Source organism: Urocitellus parryii, chromosome X, assembly GCF_045843805.1.
Source record: "Urocitellus parryii isolate mUroPar1 chromosome X, mUroPar1.hap1, whole genome shotgun sequence".
Taxonomy (NCBI): domain Eukaryota; kingdom Metazoa; phylum Chordata; class Mammalia; order Rodentia; family Sciuridae; genus Urocitellus; species Urocitellus parryii.
Window position 1 is genome coordinate 71407990 of NC_135547.1, and position 23271 is coordinate 71431260.

Sequence of the window (23271 nt, forward strand, 5' to 3'; positions counted from 1 at the left end):
GGATCAGATGTCAACTCTGTGTTTGCCCTTTTGTGGAACTGCCAGACTGTTTTGCAAAGTGTACACTCCAGTAGATAATATTACCATTAGAATATGGGGGTTCTGATTTATGCATACCTTCATCAACACTTCTGTTCATTTTTTAAATAATATCATCTCAATGAGCATTAAATGGTATCATATTGAGGCTTTGATTTACATTTCCCTGATGACTAATTTTTTTAAACATCTTTTCTGTGATTCTTGGATATTTGTGTATCGTTTTTGCAGAAATATTTTATCAATATTTATACTGAATATTTACATTTTTATTGCTTAGTTGTAAAAACTCCATGTATTCTGATCACATGTCACTTGTCAGATATATGACTTGGAAATTATCATTCTATGGGTTGCTTTAAATGTTCTTTATGGTATTCTTTGAAGCACAAACTTTTAAAAAATTTTATTGTTTTTTTTTAATTATACATAACATCACAATTCATTTTGACAATTGTAAAATTAAGGAATACAATTTACTCAAATCCAGTCTCCAGTAATTCCCCATACTCTCCCCCTTCTATCACCTCTTATTCCCTTCCCTCTACTCTCAACTGATCATTGTGCTATTTACTTATGGCTTTTTAATATTAGTATTTTGTGGATATGAATAATAGTGAAATTCAGTATGATTTATATATACATACATACATTTATATATATATAAAAGTTAGGTCAGATTCATTCCACTGTCTTTCCTTTTTCCATTCTCTGCCTTCCCTTCATTTCCTTTTGTCTAATCCAATGAACTTCTAATTTTTTAATCCATCCCCTATTGTGGATTAGCTTCCACATATCAGAGAAAACATTTGACTTTTGGTTTTGGGGGATTGGCTACTTCACTTAGCATGATAGTCTCCAGATTCATCCATTTACCAACAAATGTCATAAGGTCAGTATTCTTTATGACTTAGTAATACATAATTGTGTATATATACTAAATTTTCTTCTTCCATTTATCTGTTAGGAGTCACCAATCTTGGCTCCATAGCTTAGCTGTTGTGAATTATGCTGCTATAAACATTGATGCATCTGTGTCAATGTAGTTAGATCCTTTGGGCACATACCGATAAATGGGATAACTGGGGCAAATGATGGTTTCATTCCCAGTTTTCTGAGGTATCTCCAAACCGTTTTGCAGAGTCCCACCAACACAATATGTGCATACACTTTTCCCCACAGGCTTGTCAACATTTATTGTTATTTGTATTCTTAATAATTGATATTCTAACTAGAGTGAGGTTCTTCTAAGTTTTTGTGAGTTCTTGTTTGGTGTTTAATCTTTTTGATAGAGTGATGCCTTTAGTTTCCTTATATGTGGAGAATATTTGAATATGTTTGATATGTGTTATTGGCCTGTGATTTTCTTGTAATATTTTTGGCTTTTGCATAAGGTTAAATCTATTTTCATAAAATGAGCTGGGAAGTACTACCTCCTGTTCTATTGTTTTTTTTTTTTTTAGATAAGTTGAGAGTGACTGGTGTTGATTTTCTTTATAATTTGGACAAAGTTCACCATGAAACAATTTAGTTCTGGGGTTTTCTTATTTGGGAAGTGTTTGATTACTGATTCCTTCTGGGTGTTTGTTAGGTCTATTCAGATTCTCTGTTTTTCCTGAGTCAATGTTTGACGTTTATGTCTAGGAATAAGTTCATTTCATCTAGATTATATGATTTATTGGTTTACTATGTGTTCATAGTGTTCTCTTGGAATCCATTTTGTTTCTGCAAGCAATTTCCAAGCTTCCATTTCTGACTTTATTAATTTTAAGTCTTGCATCTTCTCAGCCTAGTTTTATATAAAGACTTCTCAATTTTGTTGATGTTTTCATAGAAACTACTTTCATTTTGATTAAATTGCTCCATTATTTTTTCTATGTTCTATGTAACTTATCTCCATTTTAATCTATGTTATTTATTATTATTCCAAAAGTTATTGCTGTACTCATTAGCTGTCACTCTCCATTTTTCCCCAGCTGTGGTTTCTTTGCATTTAATTTCCATTCCTTTTTCTAGTTTCTCAAGATCTAAAGTTATATTATTAAGAAATATCTTCTTTTTGATTTTTATTGAAGTAAAGTGCATATAACATAGAAGATGATGTTTTAACCACCTTAAGTGTAAGACTCAACAGCATTAATTACATTCACTATAATATGCAACTGTCACCACTAAAAAGCTCAAATTCCTGTACCCATTAAGAGGTAGTTGCTTGTTTCTTCCCTCAACCACTGGGAAACTCTAAATTTTTTTATCTGCAAATTTGCCTATTCTGATATTTTATATAAGAGGAAGTATACAGCTGGGCATGGTGACACACACCTATAATCTCAGTGGCTCCGGAGGCTGAGGCAGGAGAATCACAAGTTCTAAGCCAGCCTCAGCAACTAAGTGAGGTCCTAAGAACCTTATCAAGACCCTGAACCAAATAAAAATTAAAAAGTGCTGGGATATGATTTAGTGGTTAAGCACCCTTGGGTTTAATACCTGGTTAATTTTTAAAAAGAGGAATAATACTTTATTTATTCTGGAGCTTTTTTGTTTTTTGTGTGTGTAATTTCAAATCACTGACTGATGCCATATGCTTTTAGTATCAAAAACATTATTATTTGTTTAAAAGTGGGTGTACTATCAACAAATTGTTTCTATTTATCTAAAAATGTTTTCTGTTTGCCTTCATTGCTGAATGATGATGATGATGATAATGACAATGATGATTGAACCAAGGATTGAACCCAGGAGTGCTTAAACACTGAGTCACATCCCCAGCCCTTTATTATTATTATTATTATTATTATTATTATTATTATTATTATTTTGAGACAGGGTCTCACTAAGTTGCTGAGGCTGGCTTTGTACTTGTGATCCTCTTGCCTCAGCCTCTTAAGCTGCTGGGATTACTGCACCTGGCTGAAAGATAGTTTTGATGCATACAAAATTCTTGGTTGAAGGAGAGAATTTTCTTTAAGTGTTGAAATATATAATTCCAGTCATTTCTGGCCTCCTTGCTTTTTATTTCATTCATGAGAAGTTGGACTTCTTGTATGTGATGAGTCGTTTTACTTTTGCTGCCTTCAAGGTCTTCTGTTCTTAATGTTCGTTTTTCCTCATTTTTACTATGTCTCTGTGGATGTTTTTGCATTTATCCTTGGCTTTTTTGAGCTTCTTAGATTATAGATTTTTTAAAATAAATTTGGGAACATTTCTGCTATCATTACTTTGAAACACTTGACTGCCTCTTTCTCTTCTCTCCTTCTAGTTCCTCCATTGCATGTATTTTGGCGTACTTTATGGTGTCTCATATTTTTGTGAAGTTATTTTCAATTATCTTCATTCTTTTTTCTATCTTTTCTCCAGATTTCACAATATCTATCAATCCACATTAAGGTCAGTTATTCTTTTCTTTGTTAGCTGAAGTACAAGGCCAAAATTCTCTAACAACTTTTTCATTATATACTTGTACTTTTCAACTTCAGAACTTCAGCTTCTTTTTAAAGAAACAATTTATATCTCTTTATTTATGTTACCTTTTGATAAAACATTGTCAGAATACTTTCACTTTCTTCAGTAAGCATGGCTTCCTTTAGTTCTTTAAGTGTATTTACAATTGCTGCTTTGAAGTCTTTGTCTCTTACATTCAACATTTTTTCTATCACAAGAAGCTGCTGCTTCCTGTTCTTTTTTTTTCTTTTGTGTATAGGTCACACATTCACATTTATTTGCAAATCTCATTCATTATTATCAATAACTGGACATGTGGATAATATATTATAGCATCTCTGCATACTGTCCTGGTTCTGATTTGGTCATTTTTGTTATTGTTATTGTTGGTTTGCTTACTTGTTTAGTACATATTGTTTGGATCTGGAGTATCTTCCCAAAGCTTAAAGTTTGGAGTCTTGCTGTCCAATTCAGCAATGCCCAGAGGTGGGGCTTTTGAAAAATGATTGGATCCCATGGGCTTTGACCTCATCAGTGAATTAATCCATTGATATGAACTAACATTGAATCTATTAAATGGCTACTAGAGATGATGGAAACCATAAGCAGACAGGGCATGGTTGAAGGAAGTAGGTCACCTGGGACAAGCTATAAGGGACTACATCTTGTCCCTGGCCCCTTACCTCCTATCCTCCTACCTTCCTGCCGCCATAAGCTGAATAGCTTTCCTTTGCCATACCTTTCCACCATGATGTTCTGCCTCACCTCATGCTCAGAACAATGGAGCCAGCCAATCATGGAATGATACCTCTGAAACCATCAGTCATGAATAAACTTTTCCTCTTTTAATTTGTTTATGTCAGGTATTTTGTTTGTAGTGATGAAAAGCTGACTAACACAAGTGAGTTGGCAACTTTGTGTTTAGGAATTGTTTATTAATAGAAATTTTCATTTAATATACTTGGACTCTGGTCAATTGTAAGTAACTGAAACTATAGATAAGAGGATACATGTCCATTAAATACTAAGTACTTCTTGAGTAAGCATCATATATTTGTTTTGATGACTTGGAAATTTTAATGAAGTATATCATCCTCACAGTATAAAATTTCTGATGTACTTCCCCATGTACACAATTGCCTTAGGATTATTGTGGTTTTATAAGGAATCTCTTTCACTGTGTCTTTCCCTGACTTGTCTGCTAAAATACCTGCCTCTATTTGTATCAAACCTTGCTGTTAGCCTCTACTACTTGTTATACACTTATTGCTTTTTACCACTCTCTGGGGAATAAGTTCCTCCACAGCCTCATTGAATTAAATTCAGGTCCTTTGGTAGTGGTAATTATTGGGGTTAGTCTTTGAATTTTAGGCCCACAGGTGCCATTCTCTCTTGGCTTCTTTCTGAGTTTTCTCTAGTGAACCAGATGAAATGTGATTTAGCTTGTTGTTCTCATGGCTACTAGCATTTTACTTATTTATTATCAACATATCTTGTGCTTATGTGTTGCTGGGGATCAAACCCAGGATCTCATGCTTGCTAGGCAAATGCTGTAAAACTGAGCTGTACCACTAGACTCCCTTGTTCTTAAATGTGAACTCCCACTTCTTTCAAGCAAAATTAATTTATTTAGGGGAGACTTTACAGGCATTTACTAGTCTGCAAAACTTCTGAGAAAATGCTCACAAGCTCGAGGTAAGTACGGTGTCGGCTCACTTCTCTTGGAGTGACATCTGTGTTTTATGTGTAAGTTCCTGGGTGAGGGAGTAGGTGGCATTTTTTCAACTTGCCTTCTAACATGGAAATTCTTCTCTAAAAGAAAACTGGACTTGAGTGATTGGGGCTTTGTTTTGCTCAGCCTGTCATAACTAGGATAAAGCCTTCATCTGTTGGGTTGCAGCTGAGTGGATGGAGAAACAGAGCTCCTCAGTTGAATAAACTCCTCAGTAACTTTTGCTTGGTACTTAACCAGTGCAAAATAGAAATTGGGATAAAGAAAAATGCTGGTGACCTTGTTCTACTGGGAATATATGGTGAACCTTGTCTGAGAACTAGGGAGAGAGATCTCTGCTTTCTTGGCCTCATTCACCCAGAGAGGAACTGTCATATCTGTCATGCTGTGTTATGGTTTAGATATGAAGTATTCCCCCAAATCTCATGTGTGAGATAATACAAGATAATTTAGAGGTGAAATGATTGGGTTATGAGAGTTTTAACCTAATTGATACATTAATCCCCCAATAGGAATTAACTGGGTGGCAACCATATGCAGGTAGGTTTTGGCTGAAGGAGGTAGATCACTAGGCTATGTGCCTTTGGAGTATATATGTTGCTCTTGGTGAGTAGAGCTCTATCCCTGCTTCCTGGTGTGATGTCCTGAGCCACTTTTCTCCATTAAACCCTTCAACCATGATGTTCTGCCTCACCTTGGGTCCAGAGCAACAGAGCTGGCCATCTATGGACTGAGACCTCAAAAACTGTGAGCCCCAAATAAACTTTTTCTCTGTAAAATTGTTCTTATCAGGTTCTTTGTTTATAGTAAAGATAAAGCTGATTAAAACATGCTGAGATGGGGATAAGGTTGAATGGATGCCAACGAGCCAAGGCTCAAGTACTATGTATTTACCCTTAAAAATTTATTAGGTTTTATTAAATAAATGTTTCTTCATTTGCTTTATGAATTTGGGACACTTTCTGAAGACTTTAGATTATTTTTGTTTTATCTACTCCACTGTTTTAAACATCCACACCCAATGTCTCTTCCTTGACCAATAGCAGTGGTTTCCCGACTTGTTTTCTTCACTACAACATTCCCCTATTGAAATAGAATTATCTTCCTTCTATCACCTCTGACAGAAGGACCTAATAATTGATCAGGCCATTTGGTCACTTTGGACATTCTAATGGTTCCATGTGGGCCTGGGGCTGTAGCTCAGTGTCAGAGCACCTGCCTAGCATGTGTGAAGCACTGGGTTTCATCCTCAGGACCACATAAAAACAGATAAATAAAAGTTTTGTGTCCATCCAGTGGTTCCACATTATTTGCCTTTAATTTTTTAAATTGTTTTTTTGTGGTTCTAGAGATTGAACCCAGGGTCTTGTACATGCCAGACAAGTACTCTATCACTGAGATAAGCCCCTATCCCCATCCACACATTTTATTACCAGATAAAGTTATAATTTTATAATGTGTTATTTCAGGCCTCTCAGATTTATCTCAGAGTTTCTGTCTATATGCACCCTATGTTTTATCCATAATGAACTGTATCCTGAACATGCCACACTTCTCACATCTTTGAGATATTACTTATGCTATTTCTTGTGTCTAGAATGATTTTCCCCCACCTTCTTTTCTTTCTGTGAAACTTACTGATATTTTAAGGCACATGTCCATGTCACCTCCTCAATTTGGAACTGTCCAGGATTTCTCTCCAGACTTAATTATTTGTTCTTTTCATATTGTTCTTTCAACATGTTCCTCATACTTCTAATTGGAACATTTACTCTTCTTGTTAAAAATATTTACAGTTCTGTCTCTTATACACTATGATCATTGAGTATTGCAACTATATTTTAGTGTGATCCCCATGTCTCATATAGTACATGATATATAATAGATGCTCAATAAATTTTAAATTCATTAATAATTTTATGGATCTAGTAATTAGTGATATTAATTCTGGGGTAATTTTTAGTTTCTTTCTTTTTCCATTTTCCCAGATATTCCAGGGGAAACTGGCAGCCTCAGTTGCAGCTGGGGCTGCCCAAATCATAGTTGCTATGGCAACATTGTTTTTAACAGAGACTTTCTCTGGCCTGACAAAGGGTTGTGGCTTTTAAGAGGACTGTGAATTTTTTTTTGCATGTGTATTTATGTGTGTGAGTCATGCAAGTATGTACTGAGTGGTGGTATTGGAATTGGAGGAGGTGAAGCTGTTTGTCCACCCACTTTGCCATCCAAATCATCCAGGAATGCTTTTCTACATCATTATTTTACTTCCTTTTCTAATATATTTTTGTACTTTTTTGATTGTTTTTAATGGAATTTCAGAAAACTTCACTTCCTTTTCATTAGTTGTGGCAGATTCCATTAACTCATTTATTGGCTTTTCTAAAGGTAGCTCTTAACAGCAACTCCCACAAATTATCCTGGAAAATAAATAATAGGGTATGATTTTCCTCTGTAATTTTCCATTTTATACTCAGTGATACAGACACATGGAAAGCAATTTCCAATCTAGCACCTGTTTGCTCATGGCTGTATGGAGGGACATTAGCTAAGTGAATTTCTCCACTGTGACATAGATTTTGGCAATATAATCCCTGACTTGGCAAAGATAGGATCTTGGGCTTCCCATGCCCAGTTAATCATAAAACTGAGTATAGGTGGCCTCTGGAGCTGATGATCTTCTACCTTGCAGCTTCCTGAAGGCAGGTGGATTGGAGCTTGCCATCCAGCCAATGGGCTTACCCATCCTGGTCAACATTCTGCTATATTCAGACAAGATTCACAGCACTTCCATTATCCAAGAAAGGCAACTGCAGCATAATATAAAACTACTTTCTGTTTTCTAATTTTTCAGTTAGCCAGACTTGGTCTCTATTATTTTTTAGCTCTCTGTCTCTTAAAAATCCCTGGATTTCTATTCCTTCACCGAACTATAATATAACCAAAATTAGGTGATATATAGAGAAAATTGATATGGGGTAGAAGTAAGGACAGTGGTCACCAACATTTATTGAGTACCTTTTATATCCCAGGCACAGTATTTGTAGTTTAATTATCCCATTTAATTATGATGAAGACTTTGAGATAGTAGGCATGTTCTTCCTATTACACATATGAAACTGATCCTCAAAGAGGTGAAATACTTTGGTCTGTATATTACATGTCAGGTAAATAGCAGTGGTAGGATTTCAAATAGCAAACTTTCTGAAACCAAACCCATATTCTTTTCTGCTCGGGTTCTTCCAATTTGCTTAATATTTATTAGAGGTATTTTATTATGCACAGATTGTTGGTGCATCAAACTGGTTACTAAAATATCTGTAGACCCCATTTGAAGAACCCAACCTTTCAGCAAATACTAGAGGCAGGAGGAGTGGGTGTGAAAACCTCTTAATAGTCCTTTTAATGCTTGTTTGGGGATGTGTTGGCATTATCTACTTCCTCAATTCCTTGGAAGATGTCCTCCCTTTAAGCTGGACTGTCTCATCACCAGGAGCTCCTGGGAAAATGTCCAATGAGTCAGTGTAAGTTTTTTCCAATGAAGAAAATACAAGTTATGAAAGAGAAGATGTGGGACACACTGCTGAACCTGCACCAGATCTTAGGTCTGGACAGCCTGGTGAGGACAGCCTAATTAGAAGAGAATAGGTCCCATGTCAATCCGTCTTTCTAACTCTCATACCAATAATGTTTTGGGAAATGAGTGGTTTACTAGGGGTTTTGTCTGCCTTTTTCAGTGTGTCTGACTTTTGGCATTAACTGCTACAAAAACACTGAGAATGTGGTATAAATTCTCTGGCCCTATTCCGCTGGGGATCAACTTGAAAGCTCTTCTACTGGATATTGATCCTATTAATCACCCAGTTGCCATCATTATCACACTAGTGTGATTTCAACCCCCTCAACCAGCTGGGATCATCTGATAAATTCAACCCTGCAGGTGTCTTATACAATATTAATATGAGAGTTTTATGGAACACTTTCTTAGAAGCACAAAAATCCTCTACAGCTCAAAGTTACCTAGATTCTCTCCATTTCTGGTGGCTTCAAGTAAGGTCACAAAGAGGGTCAGTTTGCTTTTCTCCCTACCAGCCAGTAATTTCCACCCTGAGGATCACCCTTTAAGTTAAACAGCTGCCATAATGGATAAAATTCAACCTAGTATGTTAGTATTTCCCATGTTTCACTGCTTTATGAAGTCAGGGGAAGAATCTGGGTTTTCTGCCCTGTGGTGACAGCTAGAGGGACACCAAGTATAGCCTTACTGGGATTGGCCTGAAGTTGACATAACTAAATGAAAGACTTTGAGAGATGAGGTTTTGCTCAGAAGCCTATAGTTTTAATCTTCTCACTTTCTCCAAAGCCCCAAAGCCTTATGGGTCCAGTAAAGATGCCTCTTACTTCCCCTGATCTTCCTCCAGGAATGCAGGCATTGCCTTGGAAGCACAATACAACTTACTTTAAATTAGAATTAGTAGCAGAGTAATTATGGACAAGATATTTAAACTCTCAGTATCTCAGTTCTCCATTGGTATAATGGAAACAATTTATCTTAAAAGGTTGTGTGCATTATGAAAGCTTATTAAAATCCAACACAAGTGTCAAGTCCATATAATTTTATTATTTCATTCCTTCTCTTTCAACCCCTCTTACTTCCTTTATTTCTGTAAGGCAAAGAAATGAAAAACAACCTGAATATGAGGGATCTGTTCAGACTTCTCTTTTCCATAAAAGAACAAGGCTGGGAACTTTTTGCTTATAGGTGCCATTATATGCATATGCCTAAGGATAATGTCAATGGGGCATCTCAAGATCCTACTCATGAGTAGGATAAACCCAAATGTAAATCAATAGACTTTTCAAAGTAAAGACTTTAAGTGAATAATTTGACCAAACACTATGTATGTTTTAAGCACCTACTGTTAACCTTATTCATTTATAGGCAAGAAGGTAAGACCTCTGCTCTATTCCTTGGAGAGTTGACAAAAATGTTTCAGGGTGTTGGAGAAAAAAGACTAGTATATTATAATGTGCAGATCACACTGAATTATAGAATGATAGTTGCTAAAAGCACGAAAGAACTCTTAAAATGTACCTGTCACTGTGTATCTCTTTTTTACCCCATAACAACCAGGACTATAAGCATGGGATTAGTACATAGGGTAGAAAAGGAACTGTTCAAATTTCCATAGTGATGGAGAAAGGATTTGAACCTAGTTCCATCTAGATCTCAAGCCTGTCATATTCCCACTGCACCACACTACTTCAAAAGCATAGAGTGAGTTATAACACCTTGAGAAGTCTGTGAAAGAATTTTATGCCTTTTACATCCTTTCAATTTCTGGCTCCAGCAATTATACCCTCCATTGTAAAGATGTCTTATGCATTTCATATGCTAAAAACCTGTTGTGAATTGCAAATTTTCTAACTTAGCTCATTTCACACATTACTTCCCTTGTGTGAATGAGCTTAGACTAGACTTTACACCTGATAGTAATATGATGGTATTTCTTTGAAAAAAAACTTAGATTTCGACTCTGTTCAGTCCATTCATTGTTCTCAATGCTAGTTATGTGACTTGACTTGCCATGCAAATATTCCCATGGCAATGTTAGTCAGACTGACCTGGAAATCTTTTTTTTCACTGAGTGACAGTTTCTTTTGTACTGTTTCCTCTCTAGTTCATATCTTCCAGTTTTTTCTTTCTGTTTGTTCCTCCCACCACCTGACCCTGCATATAAAGAGGTATGCAGCCAAGAGTGGGCATGTGGAAGGCTGGAAGATGTTAGGAGGAGATGAGTTTGGGATAGAATGGTGGGGTAACACTGAGTTATGCTCTCTCCCCCTTTCCTTCCTTATTTTCAGACAGCACTATTTTCTTGTAAGCTGTCATTGCTTCTTTTGCTTCATGTCACTCCCATCTCAGACAAACATCTCTGCTTTATGTAGTCAATTTCATTTTGAAATTAAATGTACCACAGCACAGCTTCCTGCTGGGTTTCTTGTGGCAAAGAGAGAAATGGCAAGAAGCATGAGGGAAATGGAGAGACTTGATAGACTCAGTGTGGAAATATGTCAGTTATCCATAATGCTTTCTTTAACAGTGCAGGGAGGAACAGCAGGCAGGCTGGGTGAGATCCACTTACTCTGTCCAGCCATGAAATTCAGCATTTTGTTGTCTTGCAGAGGGAATTAAGAGGGGGCAGCAGGGATGCATTCTTGTTTTCAGTTTAAATGCAAAGGAACAGAGGAAGGTTTACAATGAGGTGGAAAGATGAAACAATATGTACATGAGACAATGAAATGATATAAGGCATCCTGGGATTATATGCCAAAAATGATTGCTACTGACAGCCTTTGCAATCTGTGGAAGGTCTGGGTAGAGTGTACTTTGAGTAAGCTGGGGTGGGAATGGTAGTTTTCTGGATATAAGGAGAGGTATCTGCTAGGCCCTAAGGGAAAGAAACCTATTGAAAGACAGGATAGAGGTTGATATTCCATGGCACAGCAGGGGAGCAAAACAGGAAGAGTTAAAGACTATATAAAGTTATGTAGTCAATACTGAGAATGGCCCAGGTAATCTTTGGTAGTGGTGGCTGTCATCATCATTACCACCAATAATCACCACAATTGAATACTTACTATGTAAACCTATGCTAGAAGTTTTACACAGTTATTTTGACTTTAACTCTGCCTGGGTATCACTATGACATCATCATTATGTAAACAAATGAATGAAACAAGGATCAGAAAGGTGAACAGATTGTTCAAGGACATGTAGCCTTGTAGAAGGACTAGTTGGAACTCAAGGAATCCTAATCTGTCTTTAGCAGCTTCCCTAATGTCAGACTTCTTGAAGGATTGCTAATGTGTCCACCTAAAGGCAGGAATGCATGTTGCTTGTTTATTGTCTGAAAGACCCTTAAGAAGTACCTGAAGAACCTGACATGCTACCTGAAGGAACTTCTGCTTCCCAACTCTGGTCTTCTCTCTAAAATAGATCAATGCAGGGACACGACACGTGGACACAGCAATACATAGACAGCAATACTTTTGACCCACTGTTCCTTTTGCACATAATGGCCCAGGAGATCTGCAAGCATACATTGCTGTCCTCACCCACTCAGAAAGCAAAGATGGTACTTGTTAATAAACACTGGGATCTGAGCCCTTTGCAGTTAATTGGCTGAGTCATTCTTCACTTGTATTCTGTCTCTATTTCACTTGCTTGCTTTAAGTACACGACAGAAAAAAAAAAAAAAAAAAAAAAAACAACTAGATATTTTCTGAACCATCACAGTGAACACAGTTGATGTCTGATAAATCTGGAAAACAATTTTATTGCAATGATAGCTGAATTACTGCTGAACTTGGCTACCTATGAATTTGGTCTTGGGAACGGTAACTTTCTTTAGCTGCCACCCCACCATTATCACCTTGTTGCACCTTGTTCCAAACTTGCTGACCCACTGATAAGTGTTGCTAGTTCCATCTTCTTATTTTTTCCCCACCTCCCTCCCTTCCTCCCTCCCTCCCTCTCTCCCTCTCTCCCTCCCTTCCTTCCTTCCATAGACTCTGATTCCTGTCTGTATTTTTTTCTATTTTTTCAGCATACAAATTATTTACCTTTTCTGAGTTTAGCCACACACTGTCCTTTATGCTTTATATGACTGTATAAATTTATGCCTAGACCTGAAGATATTTGAGAGTTAAATGGAGTGTTATAATAAGTATGCTAGGACAACAGGTATGAAGAGGGACTGTCTTAATATATGATTATCCTACTTATGCCCCAATCTCTCTTCTATCATCAGCTCATTAGATGGCATAGTCTTTTCTTCTTTCAAGCTTAAGTGTTACTTCCTCACAAACTCCTTCCATAATGCTCTTTAAGCAGGTATCATATCCCCCTAATTATTCTTTATAACTATATTCTATTTATTTACTTATAATTTCTAAAAATCATACATATATATTTATTTGTCTAATTATTTAATGCTTATCTCCATAATGAAACCATAAATTCCAAGAGGGCAGGGACCTTATCTGCTTTATTTATAAATGTATATCATGTGCCTAGCACATTTCTTGGTACATAGCAATAATAATTATTACAATAATAAGAATGAGCACTTATCAAGTAACTACTATATGCCTAGCACTGTTATAAAAACTTTTACAGATATTGATTCATTTAATCCTCACAACAAGCCTACAAAGAAAATAATATCCTTATCTTCATTTAATAAAGCAGAAAACCAAGGCACAAAGAGATTAAATGACTTGCCTCAGGGCATACATTGGTGAAAGTAAGACATGAAATTCAAATTCATTCAATGTGACTGAATGACTCATGCTATTAACGAACACATTCTAGATATTTGGTTGATGAATACATGGATAGGTGATTCTGTGGCTGTTGAATGGACAAATTGACTCAACAAACTTTTACTGAATATTTATCATGTTTTAAGCATAATGCACTATTGGTATACTAAGGTAAATAAGATCTAATTACTGAGCTAGTAGCTCTGTAGGATCCCTGAGATTTTTCTGGAGCTGGTAGGTAAACCTATTTTGGATCTTGCTGAAATGAAAGACTCAAACAATGATTGGCTGGCAAGAACATGGCAGAGTGAAAACAACATGAAATTCAGAGCCAGATAGTCTGTACCAATTACTGTCCAGTTGTGTGACTTGGAGCAAGTAGAAATAATAACACCTACTTCACAGAGTTTCTGTGAAGATTAAGTGAGAGAAAGTGTGGGACAGGCACAGAATATATATACAATATATGATTATTCCCTTCATTCTCACATATATGAAACGGGTAAAGCTTGACTTCTTGGCCTTATAGTCTACAACAAGGGGCCACAGTTGGAAGAATTGACAGATTTGATACTTAAGCCTCCAGAATTATAATACACTCACATCAATATGAACTCAATGTGTTGGGAGATAAACCTGTATAACAATGGCTTTGGATATAAGATTAATGTACGGGGCTGGGGTATGGTTCAGTGGTAGAGTGTTTGCCTAACATGTGTGAGTCACTGGGTTCAAGTCTGAGGACCACAAATAAATAAATGAATAAAATAAAGGTCCATCAACAACTAAAAAATGTTTTAAAAAGAGTAATGTACATAGATGTAATGCCTTGGATATAAGGAGTTTAGATAAGGCTGCCTTCAGCCTTTGGAGACAAATTTGGTAAATATCTCACTGATATTCAGAGAGAGGAAGTGACATTCCCATGCCCTGATGAAAATTTAGGCATTCCGACTCCAAGCCTCAGGTATTTTCTTCAAATCAATAATTGTTGTGAGGCTTTTGGAAGCTTTTACTCTCTAAATTCTGCCAGATTCTACTTTATTTTTCTCAGCAGTGAATTCAGGTTAATTATCCCTCCCCTGATTCTTTTTACAGGGTTCTTGTGAGGCTCTAAATAAAAAGGAGGAAATGGATTTAAAGGCATTTTGTAAACATGATCCAAATGTGTTTTCTGTTACAAGGATTTCACTGTTTCAGGTGAAGTGGGCATGTGGAAATTGAAACAAAAGAAGAGGAGCAGGATTGAGTTCAAGTCATATACTGGTTAGTGGCTAAGCTAAATCCAGAACTCCTGGGTCTCTGCATACCACTAAACCCATTTTGCTGTTTGTCCCTCTACTTCCAACATATTTTTTAATCCAGCAAATTCTTTTCACATCTGCTGTACTTTTCTTATACATGCCAGCATCATTCTCACCTGGGTTACTATAATAGTCTCTTTGTGCTTCCACTTTTGTCTCTTGTAATCAACTTTCCACATTTAAGTGAGTTGTATTCTACCAAAATATAAACTAAATTATGTTACTCTCTGGCTTAAAAGCCACTGATGATTTCTCATTTATCTTTGAATCAAATTTATCTGGACCTTGGCAACTTGATCTTTTCATTTAATAATAATTCTGTATTGTTCATTTTTTTAATCCAGCCACACCTGACTTTTTAATGCTCCTCAAATGTGTCAACTATTTCTACCTCATAGTCTTCATACTTTTTATCTTGGTATGAATTATTGTTCTGTCATATTCAATCATTGTTAGCTTCTTTTCATAATTCAGATTTCTTCTCTGATTATACTTTCCTAGAGAGCCCTTATTGACCACCCAACCTATCTAAAATTACCTTGTTTAGATTATTTTCTATCCCCTCATGCTATTTATCTTCTTCATAGCAATCATCACTATTTAAAATTATACTAATTATTTGCTTTCAAAATCTGTCAATCCCCATTAGAATATAAGCTACATACAGGCAGGATATTTACCTGTCTGCATCCTCAAATTCTAGCACCATACTGGATTAAGGGTAGTTAATATTTAATGAATTAATGGATGAATAGGGAACCCTCCAATGTGGTGTGCATGCTTTTATGAAATGATGCTGAATATCATTAGAAAACCTACCATGTTCCTGGGAGGTAGGGTAAAAGTGTCCCAGGATGACTTCCTAGATAATGACTTCATCACTGACATTAATTTAGTGTGCACTTGGCAGAGTTTGGGAACAGACAGCTCTAACCAGGCTGCCAGGTTTCAGTACCTTCCCCAGAGGATGATGCTTTGTGGTTTCCATGGAGACCAGCAAAACAAAACAATCCCACTGGTAGATCAAATGGGGGCAGTCACAACAGTCTTTGTGCTGGGAAGGACCCCTGCTGTGATAGAGACTTGGGGAATAGGAACCATGTAGACAGTAAAAGGTGTGAGGGAGCAAAAGGAGGGGCAGATTGATAGAATGGGGAAAAAAACTAATCTTGGGGGGAAAGCAGATAAAGTTTTAACTTCAGACTCACAACTAGCTGGATGACTGTGGATGTGTGCCTTAAACTCTCACAGCCTCTCCAGTTTCCTCATCAGTAAAATGGAGGTCTACTAATTTAAAACGTTTCTCCAGAGGAGTTACTAAATTGTATATGTGTGAAAGTTTCCCATTATAGCATCTGGCACATAGTAGGTATTCCATAGATGATAATTCTCTTTCTGTCTCCTTTCTGGATTTGCAAGTTAAAAGGTTGAAAATAATGGAGTGTCTGCTCAGAAAAGCTTTCTTTTGCTTTGGTTCCTCTTCTTCTTCTTGATTCATTCATTCAATAATTATCTATTAAATACCTTGTACCTAGAACCAAGAGATGATGCTAAATCTGTCAACATGTGTGCTGATACATGGCATCATGGGTCTCCTATTCTATTGGGACTTTACAAACAAACAATAAATAAACAAATTAATACATCATATAAATTTAGGTAGTACTGTGAGTAGGATGGAGAGGTATTTCTTATGTCAGGGTATTGACCTTAAAACATCCTATTGTCTGTTTTGTGGAAATGGATTATAGGGGGAAAGAATGAAGCAGGAAGATCTGTTAGAAGATTTGCAATAATCTATATGAGAGATAACAGCAGCTTGGATTGGAATTGCAGTAGTGGAAAGTTTGACAAATAGACAAATTTAGAGTATGTTTTGGAGGTAGTTACAACATAAATTGCTGTTGGTTTTGGTGTGAGGTGAAGAAGAAGAATCAAGAGTAATCTCTTGTTTTCCTTTTAAGTGTCTGGATCATGGTGGTAGAATTTCCTGAATTTTTTTTTAAAAAGGGAGGAGGACCAGGTTTGTGTCAGCAAAGAAACAAATATGCCAACCAGTTACATGCTAATTTCAGGTGATTTTGGACATCTGAATTTAGAGGTTGAGTATATGATTGGATAAATGAGTCTGCAGCCCATGGGTGAATTAAATGTAGGGACACAATTTATGATTCATTAGAATACAGGTAGTGTTTAAGGTTCACCCCTTAAGATTTATGGCTTAGATGCTGTTGTAACTTGGGGTTCAGTTCTCCACTCTCTTTTCTTTTCCTGTGCTGTCCTTCAAAAGGTGCATCTACTGAGTCATTGCTCAAAATATCACAGATGTGAGGGACTTTATAGACCATCTATTCAATCCACATTCCAATTGTGAAACCCAGAAAGGGAAAAAGATTTGTTCAAGATCATACCGCAGATGAGTGACAGAATTGTGCATAGAAAATTGGTTTTCTGTATCTTACATTAAAGATATTTCAACTCTCCATATTTTACTGTTGCCATTGCCACCAGTTGCAGTTAATGATCAGTGATGTCTTCTTCAACTTCCCTTCTCCATTCAGTACCCTCCATTTGGGTTACTGAATCACCATGTGCAACTTCTATTATAGTACTTATTTCTTTCTGTCTTGTGCTCTATCTAGCCAATTTTTTAGATCCTTATTATTCAAGGTATAATTTTCTGGGTCATCAATTTCATCATCTCCTGGAAACTTGTCATGAATGCTAACTTTTAGATTGTACCCAGAGTTACTGAATCCTTTCTTTTCATATTAAAGTTTGTAAGGGATATGCTGAGGTTTAAAATCTCTATATATCCATAGTATCCAGCACAAGGACTAACATATAGTAGAGTCTCAGGGAATACCTTTGGAGTGAAATGAACTGATGGAAATATCTCCTTTATCCTTCCATATTCTTGAGCTACCTCTTAGAATGCCTTCGGGCATTCAAATTCTCAGTTTCCATTAATCTTCACTATTACCTAATATTACCCACTTGGGAACTTGGCTGGCTGGGGCCTGGGTACTTCAATCAAGGTAGGCAGCCAAGAGGACATTCCAAGAATGGAACAAGGTCTGTGCAAATGGGCTTATAGAACCATCAGTCTGATTGTAAAACCCAGTGAATTAGCAAGGATGGTTTCAGCTGCAAGTAGCAGAAACTTCATCCCACAAAGGCTTAAATTAATAAATAAATAAATAAATATATATATATATATATATATATATATATATATATATATCCTGGCTGCCTATTAAAACTAAAAGAAGAGCTTTTTTAAAAAAACATAGTTTTGGTTAGAACACCTTAGATCACTTTATTAGAAAATTTACAGTATGTAATACAATATTACTTACTATAGGCATCATGCTCTACATTAGTATTGACTTATTCTTCTTTCATAATCACAACCTTTTGACCAACATCTCCCCATTTCTCCATCTCTTGTCCTAGTAAATGACCATTCTATTTTCTATTTCTTTGATTTCAAATTTATTAGATTTCACATATATGTGAGATTAGTATTTTTCTTTCTGTGTTGGCATATTTCACCTTTAGGAAAATTGGCATATCAATTTGCTTGATTTTAGTAATAATTTCACTATGTATATCAAAACACGATGTTGTACACATTAAATACATGGAATTTAAAAAAATGTAAAATGTAGAATGATAGACAGGACTCTACCTTTAGACTAAATCAGAATCTTTGGAGGTGTGGTGTAGGCATTAGTAAATTATTTTTAAAGATTCCAGGTTCTTCTTTTTTTTTCAGTACTGAAGGTTGAACCCAGGGGAACTATACCACTAAAGTATATCCCCATCCCTTTTATTTTTTATTTTGAGACAGGGTCTTGCTAAGTTGCTGAAACTGGCCTCCTACGTCAGCCTCGTGAGTAGCTGGGATAACAGGCATGCATCACTGCCCACCCCTCCATTACTTTAATAATCAGTCAAGGAGAACTTCTGGCTAGAAGATTCAGAATAAATTTATTATTTCACATAACTGAAAGTGAAGAGACAGGACATTTCCTGGATTGGTTAATCAGTTGCTCAAAAAATATCATTAATGACTCATTCCTTTCCCTCTTTTACTTTGCTATGTTTTATTATAAAGATTTTTCATAAGAAGGCAATAAGAGATCTAGGCCCCATTTTCCCACTCATCAACATCTAGACATCTAGAGGGACTTTTTTGTTGTTGTTTTTGCAAACATCTCTGAACCTTTTCCAGAAACTCTCCAGTTGACTTCTCATGTCTAAATGAGCAGATATTCATCACATACCAATACTAAACAAATAATTAACAAGAAAAATGGTTCAGGATTTATTACATAGGTCACCCTCCTCTAAAACATATGGAAAATATTCAAACAAAACAAAGGGTTTTTTATCAGAAAAAGTTTGGGAATGCCTTTTTTTTTAGATACTGGGGATTGAACCTAGGGCCTTGTGCATGCTGGGTAAATACTTTATCTCTAAGCTATGCCCCTGAACTTTTCTAAAATTTTACTTTGAGACTTAGTCTCACTAAGTTTCCCAGCTGGCCTCAAACTTCTGATTGTCCTGCTTCCGTTTCCTGAGTAATTGGGATTACACTCATGGACAGTGAATAGCTTTTATTCAGGCACTCAACAGGATCTGCTACACAGAGTACACACACACACACACACACACACAACTACAGTAACAGCAGTCAATAGTTCCTGCAGGTAAACAGGTAAGCTGGTAAGAAACAACATCAGAGTTTCAAGATGAAGGAGCCCCACTAGGTAAGCAGCAATAATCCCAAGGAAAGCAATAAGTTGGTATCATTAGATGGCATCTTAGGATAAAGATTAAAAGCATGGGATTTGGAATCAGACAGATTGCAGTTCAAAATTCAGCTCTTTATCATCAGCTTTATAACTTCATCATAAGTCATTTGCCTTCTCTTACTGTTAGTTCCTTTTCATCTAAAAATGAGAAGACAGTAAGAATAGGTTCCCAGAAATTAGTAGTAGCTTCATGCACAAACATTCAAGATTTGTTTTTCATTTTTTTGAGTGTGTGTGTGTTTACACTATCACTATCACTCTTATTTAAAGGAAAAGTCATCAATACAAAGTTTAGAGACAGCAGTACAATCTACATCAGGTATCAGATGAAATTAAATGGATTTTAAAGTACTCTGCAGACAATTACATAGGGACTTAAGAATGAGAATAAAGTAGAAATAGCCAATAATGATAATGATAATAGTTATAATCATATTTATAGTAAAAGTTAAATGGTTGAAATCAGCATGATGGTGAATCATTATGATGGTTGAACACTTGTGTACCTCTTAAGTTTATATATTGAAATCTAATCTTCACTATGATCATTTTAGAAGGTGGAACTCTTAGAGTTGATTAGGACATAAAGGCAGAGCCAAAAAACAAGTCTGAAATTTTTAAAAGATTGAAGTATACTGAGTATCTTCTGTAATCAAGTGAGATGAAGCTTGAGATCAATAACAAACTTTTGAAAATGCATGTAAATTAAACCACACATATATATATATATATATATATATATATATATATATATATATATATATATATTTGGTTGTGGATTGAATTCAGGGGCACTTAACCACTGAGCCACATCCCAAGCCCCATTTTCTATTTCATTTAGAGACAGGGTCTCACTGAATCGTTTAATACCTTGCTAAGTTGCCAAGGCTGGCTTTGAACTCGCAATCCTCCTGTCTCAGTCTCCTGAGCCACTGATATTACAGGCATGTGCCACTGCACCCAGCAACATACTCCTTGACTTATGTCAAGGAAGAAATCACAAGAGTAATTAGAAAATGCCTTGAGAAAAATGTAAATGAAAACACAACATACTGAAATCTATGAGATGAAGTGAAAACAGTCCTAGAAGGGAAATTATATCTGTAAAAACTTATGTCAAAAAGAGGAAAGGTCTCAAATCAACAATGCAATTTTACACCTTACCAAACTAGAAAAAGAAGAAATTAAACACAAACCTGGCAGAAAGAAGGAAATTAAAAAGAAGAGCAGAGATAAACAAAACAGAAAATCAATGAAACCAAGAGTTGATTTAAAAAAAATGATTAACAATATTAACTAAAGTCTAGTTAGATTGACTAAAAAAAGAAAACTCAAAATCAGAAATAAATGTGGGAAAATTATTACCACTTTTAAATAAAATCAAGTTACTCTTACATATCTATCCAGGAGAATTGAAAGCAAAGACTTGAACAGGTACTTATTTGAATGCTGATGATCATTGTAGCTTCATTTACAATAGCCAAAAAGTGAAAGCAACCCATTTGTCTGTCAACAAATGAATACACAAAATGTGGTATATATGTACAGTACAATGGAATAGTATTCAACAACTAAAAGGAATGAAGTTCTAAGACATTCTATAGCATGAATGAAACTTGAAGTCATTTTGTTAAGTGAAAGAAGTCAGACATAAAGGAACAAATACTATAGAGCTTCTTTTACATGATGTGCATAGAATGGGCAAATTTATAAAAACAGAAAGTAGATTAGAGTTTGCCTAGGCCCTATGGAAGGAAAATGAGGAGTTATTTCTTAATGGGTACAGAATTTCCAATTAGAGTCATGAAATTTTTGAAATGAATAGTGGTGATTGTTGCACAATCTTGTAAATGTGATTATTACCATCAAATTGTACACTTAAATATGGTAAAGTGTCATTTTTGTATCAAATGTATATTCGAATTTACCAAAATCTTAAACAAATGACAATGTATCAAAGCTCATATAATTGTTCCCTTTAATTGGGTGAATTATATATAAAAAATAAAGTTGTTTAAGTGAGCAAAACCCAAGAAAATATGAGGCTGTCTCAGTGTGAAGAAACAGAACCCAATAATTAAAAGTGTCCTCTTCCAGGTAGAAAACTTGTGCAAAATGTATGTGGGACCTTAAACAATATATTTCCTCTCTCTAAACTTCAGTTTACCCACATCTTGAAAATGGAAAATTGGGATTAAATTATCTCTCTAATCTCCTGCAGCTTTGACATTCCAGGATTCTATAATTCAGAGGTGATGGTACTTTAAAAAACATCCTGATTTTTTCTCCATGAGGGAAAATGTGAAGACATGTGGATGAAAGATTCAGAGTCCTGTATGGTAATGCACTCTGAAAAGATTCATAGCTTGGGGATACAAAACTATTAAAAAAAACTGACTGAAGCAAATGTTGAATAAGTGCTATTGCAAAACCCAAACAAAAGCATTAAAGGGGAGTGACTAGAAATTATTGAGCTTTGAGAACCACAAATCCAGGTGGAGGAGACATACCAGAGACCACTGTTCCTGAAGATCTGGAATTAAGGTGAAACACATACACTTTAAGAGATAGAACTCTGAAGATTGGGAGGATTTTCACCAGAGATATAGCATGTACTAATGTATTTAGTGGGAAGCATGATGCCTTTAACTAGCATGAGATCAAAATACTTATTACATGATATGGTAATAGCATCAATTAATGAAACGAGACACCATGACCATTCAGAATTGTTACAAGCCCTAAACAATGCATATGATTATACTGGTATATACTGGCAGAATTTCTGCTGTGTTTGTCCTATGGGTAGGGAGTTTCCAATTAAATGGACTGTGTATTCATTGAGCTGCAGTAGATAGGGTAGAGGCACAGCTTTGAAGGCATAACTTCAGAGGAAAAGCTCTCTATGGGCCTTAGTTAATAGCAGTGCCGGGGAAAATTGCTCAAAATGGAAGAGGAAATATGATCCATCAAAGGGAGCTTCTGATGTAGGCTGTTCTAGTGTTACATTTCAGGACCTCATATAGTCACCCTGATGGAGTCCCAATGGGGAACAACTGTGGCCCATGGATCTTCTGAAATTGAAAGTCAAAGCTTCAAGAAAGAAAGAGCAGACATCCAGAGTCAGCCCCAGGTCACACTGGGAAAAGTTATGGAGATGGAAAATGTCTGGGAGAGATAAATACAGTGAAGTAAAAGGCTTAAAACCATGGCTCCTGCTGGGTTAATGTTCAGACAAGTGAGCAACGAACAGGAAATGGTCAAAAGACAATGAGTTAACTTTAAAGTCCTGGGTTGGCCAGGCTTCCCCAGACCTAGTCATTCTGTTTCTTGAATTGACAAAAGCCTAAGGCCAGGCTGAGGACAATATTTGAAGTGATGATATGACACTCTCTTGCCTCCAAATATGGATGCAACTCCACGAGGAAGGGGTTGGGACATGTGGATGAAGGACTGGGAATCCTGGTTGACAGTGAGCTCTTTTTCAGCTGGTTGTGTTCTCCAGAACTCTAAAGAGATTTCTTCAGTCTCCTAAGGTAGGAAAAAGCCAGTGTGTGGTACTTGGTAATTCCCACTTTGAATGTGGATTCAAGTCCACATAAAGTCTCTA